Source organism: Marmota flaviventris, chromosome 2 (assembly GCF_047511675.1).
Source record: "Marmota flaviventris isolate mMarFla1 chromosome 2, mMarFla1.hap1, whole genome shotgun sequence".
In the NCBI taxonomy this organism is placed as follows: Eukaryota; Metazoa; Chordata; class Mammalia; order Rodentia; family Sciuridae; genus Marmota; species Marmota flaviventris.
The window spans coordinates 153,180,468-153,190,203 of record NC_092499.1 but is presented as its reverse complement, the minus strand read 5'-3'; positions in this window follow the sequence as shown (position 1 = coordinate 153,190,203).

Below are 9,736 nucleotides of genomic sequence, written 5' to 3'. Positions count from 1 at the left end.
ACATTGATAAATTATACATGGATAGATAGGTAGATAAATTAACATTTTAACATTATCATTTATCAATAGATGATAATATACAATGGCAAAAATAGCACAAATAGATAGATATATAATAGCAAAAATGTCATGACAAAGAAGGATAATAGAGCTATATTAGAGCCAAACGTGTATTTTACTGGAATTAAGTTAGTATTAGTATTAAATAGATTGTAGTAAATTAAGATACATATTATAATTCTCAGAAAAATCACTAAGAAAATCACCTTTAAAATAGTGCAAAAACAATAGTTATAACAAAGGAATCAAATGGTGCAAGAAAAAATATTTACCACAAAAAAAGACAGTAAAGAAGCAACAGGGGAATTAGAAAGACCTACAAATCAAATATTAAAATGCAAGCTTCCATCATATAAATAAGTTAATGGAGCCAGGTGCAGGACCACATTCTGTAATTGCCTGAGGCAGGAGAATCACTAGTTCAAGGTCAGCCTGTGAAACTTAGGAAGATCCTGTCTCAAAATAAAAATAGAAATGGACTAAGGGTGTAGTTCAGTGGTAGAATGCCCCTGGGTTAAATCACCTGTACCACAAAAAGTGTAAATAGATTGAACATCTCAATTTTTTTAAAAATCTGAGATTTTCACACTGGATACAAATAGTAAGTCTTAAGAGACACATGTTTGACCCAAGATATACATAATTTGAAAGTAATAGAATGGAAAAAGATACCCATGAAAATGGTAACTCTAAGAGAGCTGAAGTGACTAGGCTAATAACAGACTACATGAAACTAGAGCATATCAAAATTAATGAAATGAAGCTAAAGCAGGGCTTAGAGGCAAAGTTGTAGCTTTAAGTGGCTTTATTAAAAAGGAAGAAACTTCTAGTAAACATCTTAACTTTCCTAACATTTAAATAACTAGCACAGAAGAGAAAACTAAATCTTCAATAAGCAGAAGAAAGGAAATTTTTGAGATTAAAGAGGATACCAATTAGACAAAAGAAAATAATAGAGAATATCAATGAAATGAAATTTTTAAAAAGTCAACAATATTGCTGAAAGTTTATGTAGACTGAGGTTGAGGATGTGGCTCAGTAGTCAAGTGCCCCTGAGTTCAATTCCTGGTATCTCCCTCCCCCACAAAAAAGAAAAGAAACAAAGGGAAAAGACAATCATGAACAAAGGAGAAGACATCATGGGTGAGCTTACAGAAATAAAAAGGACTATGAGGAAATACCACCAACATCTTTCTGCCAAGAGAGTAGTAGATAATCCAGATGAATGCACAAATTCCTAGATACAAATTACAAAAAAAAAAAATGACTTAAATATCAGTAGAAAATGTGAATAGTTCTAAAATAAGTAATACCCTAAAAACTCTTTTCAAAATTCATCACAAAGAATAAAATCAGGCCCACAGGTCTTCAAAGATAGTTTCAGGGATTACAAAATTCTCAGTTTCAGAGACTAGAAGAGTTGCCAGTTATTTTCTATCAGTACTTAACATCTACTGATTTTATATTGTTTCTAGTCATGATTAACTTATAAGTAATATGACTCTTCATTTTGCCTAGTTTGAAGACATACATACATCAATTCTTTCTTATCTGTAATTTCTCTTTCCACAGTTTGAGTTATCCTTGGTCAACTGTGGTCTGAAAAAATTAAACGGATATTTTCAGAAATAAACAATTTATAAGTTTTAATTGTACATCATTCTAAGTAGCATAGTGAAATTTTGTACTGTCCCACTCTTCTTCCAGGACATGAATTCTTTTGTCCAGTGTATCCACACTATATATAGTACCTGCCAACTTGTCACTTAGTAGTTAGCTCTCTTATCCAGTTGAATATTGTAGTATTGCTTGTGTCCAAGTAATTCTTGTTTTACTTAACAATAGCCTAAAAGCCTGAGAATAGTGCTTTTCCCAACTCAGATATGACAAAGATAAGCTTCACAGTGCTTCCTTTAACTGAAAACATAAAAGTTCTTGACTTATTAAGGAAAGAAGAAATATACGCTTAGGTTACTAAGCTCTATAGTAAGAACAAATCTATCTGTGAAATTGTGAAGAAGGAAAAAATGTGTGCTACTTTTGATATTGCACCTTAAACTGCTAATGTTACATCCACAATGCATGATAAGTGCTGAATTAAGATAGAAAAGGCATTATATTATAGGGTTCAATGTTATCCTCAGTTACAAGCATCCAATGGGGGGGGGCGGGTCCTGGAATTTATCACCATGGATACAGGAGTTGGATATGTATGTAATTAACACACTTATATATACATATATCTTAAACATATTTAACAATATATGAAGTTTAAATATTATATATATAGTATTTTTATATATATGAATTTATATATATTATATAATATATATCTTATTAACAGGCTTAATAAGATATATATATATATATATATATATATATATATATATATATATATATATACACACACACACACACACACACACACACACATACTCTATGGTGTTCATTATGCTGTATCTCTTATTAATCCTGTTTTGTGTACCTTCCTATTTTTTTACTCAGCATTTCTAGAAGTTTCATGATGAGAGATTTTCCAGACTATCTAGTCTGCCAAGTTGCTGAAAATAGAAGTCTCATTTAAGTTTGTAATTCTTCTGGAGTCATGTTTTATTTATGGTGTGCCAGGGTATTAAATGTTTTTTAATTATTTTTTTAAATTTTATGCATAAAGCCAGTTGCTTCAGAACTATTTTCTGAACAGTATGTCTTTTTTTCCAAAACTTTACCTTCCTTTCTGTCTTGCGCAATTGTTGAATTTTCCTGAAACCAGTGAAACTAGGGGGGAAAAAAAGGCTACAAAAAAGTTTTCTCACCTTTTGTTCTAAGAAAGCACCTACTGCAAACAACTACCTTCTCCCAATGAGTTAGATTAGGCTCAGCGATGTCCCCTTATTTACCTATGACAAAGTCAGATGTAGATCTTCCAAATTCCTCCAAATGATTTTCTGGAGCCTGTGGCCACAATGGTTAGCCTGGCTAAGCCACCGGGGTGGGTGGGCCTGGTGTTTGGATCCACTGCAAAGTCAGATGTTCACTTCATTCTCCTTCCTTGTAGATTGTATTTCTCTCCGTGGTGGCCTTTGGAGAAGGGTGACATGGATCATGTAAAACTGCCTTCCTGCCTTCTTTAATTTGTTTCTTCTTATAGCTCTTGTGAAGGTATTTTCATACATGGGCAGTTGTTCAAAATGGCTTTCTGTGAGGGAGTGAGCACTGGAAACCACTATTTTTCATCTTGCTGGTGTTACCTCCCTTTTAGCCTAACTCTTATGACCCTTTCAAGATCTTATAGTCAGAGCATTCTACTTATTGGAATATTCCACTTCCCCAATTGTAATGTGTTGGAGGGATTGGTACCAGGACCCCCTTGGATAACAAAATCCATGGATACTCAAATGGCATGGAATTTGCAAAAAATCTATACACATCCTCCCTTACACTCTAAATCATTTCTAGACTACTTAAAATACTTTATAAACAGCAAATGCTATGTAAATAGTTGTCATGCTATATTATTTAGGGAATAATGATGAGGTGGAAACATCTATAATGTTTAGTACAGGCATAATTTTCTTTCCTTCTCTCTTTCTACCTTTAGTTGACTGAATCTGCAGATTAGGAACACATAGTTATAGACATCCAACAACTCTCTTCCACAACTTGTATCCCCACCCTTACCATAATTTTTTAAAAATAAAATGTTACCTCACTAAGGCCAGATTTGTTTTTATTTGGCCTGTTACCACATTTTTTATGGTTTTCATTCTGGTCTCCCCATTTTTGTCCATCTATGCACATGCTAATGCCTTAGTTTTAAAAGTTTTGAAGTAATTCTTGCTATATATTTCTCCCTTTTTCTTGTTATTTTCATGTGCTTATGTTTCTATATGAATTCCAAAATCCTTGCTGGAAATTCATTGTAGATAGATTCACTGGAGATAGATTCTAAATGTGCACATGTAGACAGAACAGCCTGCATAATATTCTAGTATGCGTCAAGGAAGAAAATCAAGATGGAGTAACTTTTGTTCAGGGCACTTGACTAAAAACCTACAGTCCACTGGAGGATCAGGTTTCAGTGTCCCTGTGGCAGCTGACATTTGAACTGGGCAGCAGCCATATCCACCCAGGAAGTGAGTTGATCTTTGGATTGGGCCAAACTGAGCCATAGGTTTCCTGAAACATTAATAACCTCGGCTGGCCTTCTGTAGAATGGGCTCCTCCCCCAAAACTACCCAGAGACCAACCCCTTTGTTACCAGACACCTTAACTTTTGCCAATACCAATCATAATTCCTGATTAACAAGTACAAGTGGTATGATTGCCAACCCACCTTGCAGTTTAAATCTATAAATACATCCACTATTTTGTGAAACCTCAGCACACAATTCAAGACTACTTACATTTCTGTCTCCTAGAATGCAATCCTAATCAGCCCCAAATAAATGTGATTTATCTTTGTTCTCAACCAGGCTAAATTTTATTCTTGGTTGACATATCACATGATCTTCATGTCATCTCCCATCAGCATGGTATGGCACAAATTTTTAAATAATTATTTTGTTAAACAAAATGCCAGACTTTCAGTTTCTAGTCAGGAATTTAAGGAGCTTAGAAATCATCATTTCTGTCCTAAATAAAAGAACACAGTTAACAAAACTGAAAATCACCTCTTCTTAAATCCACGAGAGAATTGGGGTCACAGAGAAAACCATTGCCCTAAAAAATTGAAGGGGTGGACAGGCAATATTACTGGAGCAAAAACCTTGAAGCAGAAACTACCCCTGTGGCCAGTACCAGGGTAGGAAAAGCCACACTGTCATTGATGAATGACTAGAGACAAATTTAAAAGTTAAAAACCCAACGGGAACCTTGTCTTGGGAAGATCTCACTTTCTTGAATTTTACCTCCATGAGCCCTACTAAGTTCTCTTGGTGAAAGTTACAGAAAAATTCTCTTAAATCCCAACAGCAGGAAAGGAAGAGTAGCTACTCTGAAATGTTCTCAGAGAATTCTGACTTAACAAGGTCTGCCCTAATGGGACAGTATTTCCCAACTGCCCAATGATGGGCTTTGGCTTTATGAGAGACTAAATGGCCTGAGGGAAGGGAAATACTCAGTGCTACTTCCCTCTAGCCAGTCTGTCTCACCTAAACCAGGAGGAGCCTAAGAAGCAGTTGTGAAGGTCAGAGTCCAAGGGCACAGGATCTCTAAAATACTGAGACCTAACTATAGAACTATAAAATGTTTCCCTTCCACCCACATCTTACCAGTACATTAATAAGGCTCCTATATTATAATGGAAATACTACTTGAAGAAATGGATGCCCCAGGCCTTATTTAAAGGAGTCTCTAGGAAACCTTTGCTCCGCACCACCAAAGAGAGAAAGAGAAAGAGAGAGAGAGAGAGAGAGAGAGGTGCAAACAAGGACACAAGAAGAAATTCTAGCCTATGACATCTACAATACAGTACACAGTAAATGTAGCCTAACTTATAGCCAGATAAATGTAAAACCTCACACAAAGGCTTCATTTATCTATCTCAGTTACTTTTTCCATGCCTGGCTGTATTAATAGTTTTCTGTCGCTATGATAAAATACCTGAGATAAACAATTTAATAAGGGAAAAGGTTTATTTTGACATATGGTTTCAGAACTTTCAGTCTCTCTCTTTGCAAGTATGCCTGGTAGAGGAAGTTTCCTCTGGGAAGCAAAGAGAGAGACAGGATGGGGCCAGAGTCCCAATATTCCTTTCATGGGCATATCATCAATGACCTATCTTCCTTCTATTAGGCCACACTTCTTAAATATTCTACCACTTCCCAATAATGCCACATAGTGGCACTTAACATATGGAGCTTTGGGGAGCATTTTAGATTCAAACTATAGCATTGACTTTCAATAAAATCTATGTGTCATAATAAAAGACAAAGCACAGTTTGAAGGGACAGAGCAAGCATAAGAACCAGACTCAAAAATTTGTGGAAATTATCAGACCAGGAATCAAAATCAGCAATGAGTAATGTGTCACGGTTCTAACTGAAAAGTGGACAATATGCAAGAACAGATATATAATGTAACCAAGGAGTTGGAAACTCTGAGAATCACAAAGAAATGCTAGAGACCAAAAACACCATAATAGATACAAAGTGCATCTTTGCTAGGCTCCTAAGTATACTGGACCCAGTAGAGGAAAGAATCAGTGAACTTGAGGAAATACCAAAAACTTCCAAAGCTGAAACACAAACATAAACAACAACAACCAAAAACAAAATTTTTTTAACAAGAAATTTAGAACAAAATACTCAAGAAGTGTTTGACAATTACAAAAAGTATAACAAATATATAATGAAAATGCCAGAAATAGAAGAAAGAGAGAAAGGAAGACAGAAACTATTTGAAGTAATAATGACTGAGAACTTTCCAGAATTAAAAACCAACACCACATCACCAACCACCAATCCAAGAAGCTCAAAGAGCACCACACCCAATGAATGTGGGGGAAGGAGTAGGGGGGACAGGACCTTACTTAGGTATGTCATATTCAAATAGCAGAAAACTGAAGACAAGAAGGAAATCTTGAAAGAGGACAAACAAAAACAAAACAAAGCAAGACTTTGAGGGATTATGTAAAAAAAAATAAACTTGTCTATAAATGGCAACTATCCTGCTTCTTTCTAATTCATATGACTCTTTTCTCATTGCTTTTGGTGAGATCTAGGATATTGTTAAAAAGAAATGATCATAGCATAAGTCAGGTTAAATTCTCTGCTATTATAATGAACTTTTTTTCAGAAATGGCCTTTATGAACATTTCCAAGAATGATTGAAATAATCAAATCTTTTGTTCTTGTCATTTTGTTAATACTATACGTTACACTGAGAACATTTTTCAGTTAAACTATTCTTGGGATGAACCCTATATTTTCATATTGTGATTTCCCCCACATTACTACATTTAATTAAAATGAAATAGTCTATCTTTTGAAGGTTTGGGCATGAGGGTTTTATTAGCCTCACGACATCAGTTGAATACCTTTGCTTCTCTATGTATTCTATGAAACAATTTGATTAAAATGCTAATCTCTTTATTATTAGAAAGTGTTATAAGCCTTACATGAAACACTGTAAGTCTGATGCCATTTGATGAGTGAATGTAGGTGAGGTTCAGAATTTAATTCCTGTAACTTTAATTGGACTGCATTTTATATATATGCTCTAGAGCATAATGTATTTAATTTAATTTTTATGACAAACTATATTGTCTCTTCTTTTATAACTTTTCATCTACTACTTGATCTGATGATATGGTCCTTCTAATATGATTTATTGGCACCTTCTTTCTTTTCTTTGATAAGTCTTGCTGATGTCTAGTAAATAACTAGTCCTTTTTAAGAAACTAGTTCTCAGCTTGGTTGACATCTTCACAACTTCTTTGCTTCATATTTCACTAATATCTGTTCATATTTTATCTGCTTTTCTCTTTTTCATCGAGGTTCTTTTATCTTTTTTCTACACTTTGATTTGAAAAATTAGTTCAATAATGGTCAATCTTTCTTCTTTTCTTTTCACTTGAAGTTTTAAATTTTCCTCTAATTATTATTTTAGCAACATCACTCAGGTATTGATATGTAGTCATTATTTATCATTCACTCATATATATTTCATGATTTCTATTGTTATTCCACAACCCCTTGAATTATTTAGCAGTGTGTGTTTTTCACTTCCAAAGGAATATGGCTTTTTAGCTATATTTTACCACTGATTTTTATCTTTAAATAGTTATTAAAGACTATCTTCTTATGTATATGAAATTGATTATTTGGTATTCTTTGAGATTGGCTTTGAGGTTTGGTACCTTATAACTTTGGGAAAAAAATTATATGGTCTCTAATTGAGTGCAGTCATAGATATACTAATTATTGTATTTCACTGTATAATCATTGCAGATTTTATGCTACTTTTTTTTCAAAAAGTGGAATAGAATGATGGGAAGCTTTTTAAAAAAATATGTGCTGGTATTACTTAAAATCATTTATTAATAATCTCTCTTTGGTGCAAGATTAGGATACACAAAATATTTGTTAATATAAGTTAATATGGTGGTGGCAATTATGCTATAGTGTGGTAATTCAAGTTTGTTAATTGTATTTTTCAAATGTTATTCACCCTTACTAATTTTTGGTCTGATTCACTTCATCATTACTTAATTTTCTGCAAACTGAAGGGCATATCAAGTTTTGTAGGGATTCTATACATTTTTACTTTAATAATGCTCAATTTGCATGGTTTAAGTGAATATTTCAACATCATATCTATGTTTAAAACCCATTTATTTAGTCATATCTGTGACTCAACTATTATGTGTTTTGCATGTTTTAAAATTTGTTTGTTGATATTTTTCTCATTGATTTGAAAGCATTAAAAAAACTAATATTTTTTTCTGTCATATAAAATGCACATATGTTCCACAGTGTGTCCTTTCTATTTTAGTTTGGCCATACTGAGCACATAAAGCATAGAATCAACTTGTCAAATTTCACAACATACCAAATTTGCTGAAATTTTAGTTGGGATAATGTTGCAATATTGTTTCCAATCTATGAACATAGCATATCTTTATATTTCTCATATGTAATGGAAAAATAAAGTTATAAAGAAAAAGTAGAAATTAATAGAAAGTAAACATAAAATATGGGAAATTAATTTTTTTAAATACCAATTTTTGATGAAGCTTTGTCAGAGTATTATCTATACTCCCCAGATAATTTTATGAGGCTATCAAAATTCCACCATTTGACCCAGCTATCAGGGTCTCTACCCAAAAGACTTAGAAACAGCATACTACAGAGACACAGCCACATCAATGTTTATAGCATCACAATTCACAATAGCTAAAACGTGGAGCCAACCTAGATGCCCTTCAGTGGATGAATGGATAAAAAAAAATATGGCATATATATACACAATGGAATTTTACTCAGCAATAAAAGAGAATAAAATCATTTGCAGGTAAATGGATGGCGTTGGAGAAGATAATGCTAAGTGAAGTTAGCCAATCCCCAAAAAACAAATGTCTAATGTTTTCTCTGATATAAGGAGGCTGACTCATATGGGGTAGAGAGGGGGAGCATGGGAGGATTAGATGAATTCTAGGGGGCAGGGGGGTGGGAGGGAAAGGGAGGGGGCAGGGGATTAGCAAGTATGGTGGAATGTGATGGACATCATTATCCAAAGTACAGGTATGAAGACACAAATTGGTGTGAACATACTTTATATACAACCAGGGATATGAAAAGTTGTGCTGTATATGTGTAATAAGAATTGTAATGCATTCCACTATCATTATTTTTTAAAAAATCAATAAAAATTCATATATCAAAACCTTTCAAGGTTAAAAATTGATAAATCCTTGATAAAACTAATTGTAAATAAAATAGCAAAAAAAATCAGAACTAAAAAATTGCCAATTATCACACTTGAAATAGGCTAAGAAACTATGAAGAGCACTACAAACATTTAAATATAGATGAATTCACCTTCCAATAAAAACAATGCAGGCCTGATTTCTTAACCCTGGAAGTTATCAAACAGTTGTGGAAAAATAATATCAACATTTTTTTTTCAGTTCTAAGGATTGAACCCAGGGCCTTGTGCATACTAGCCATTTTTT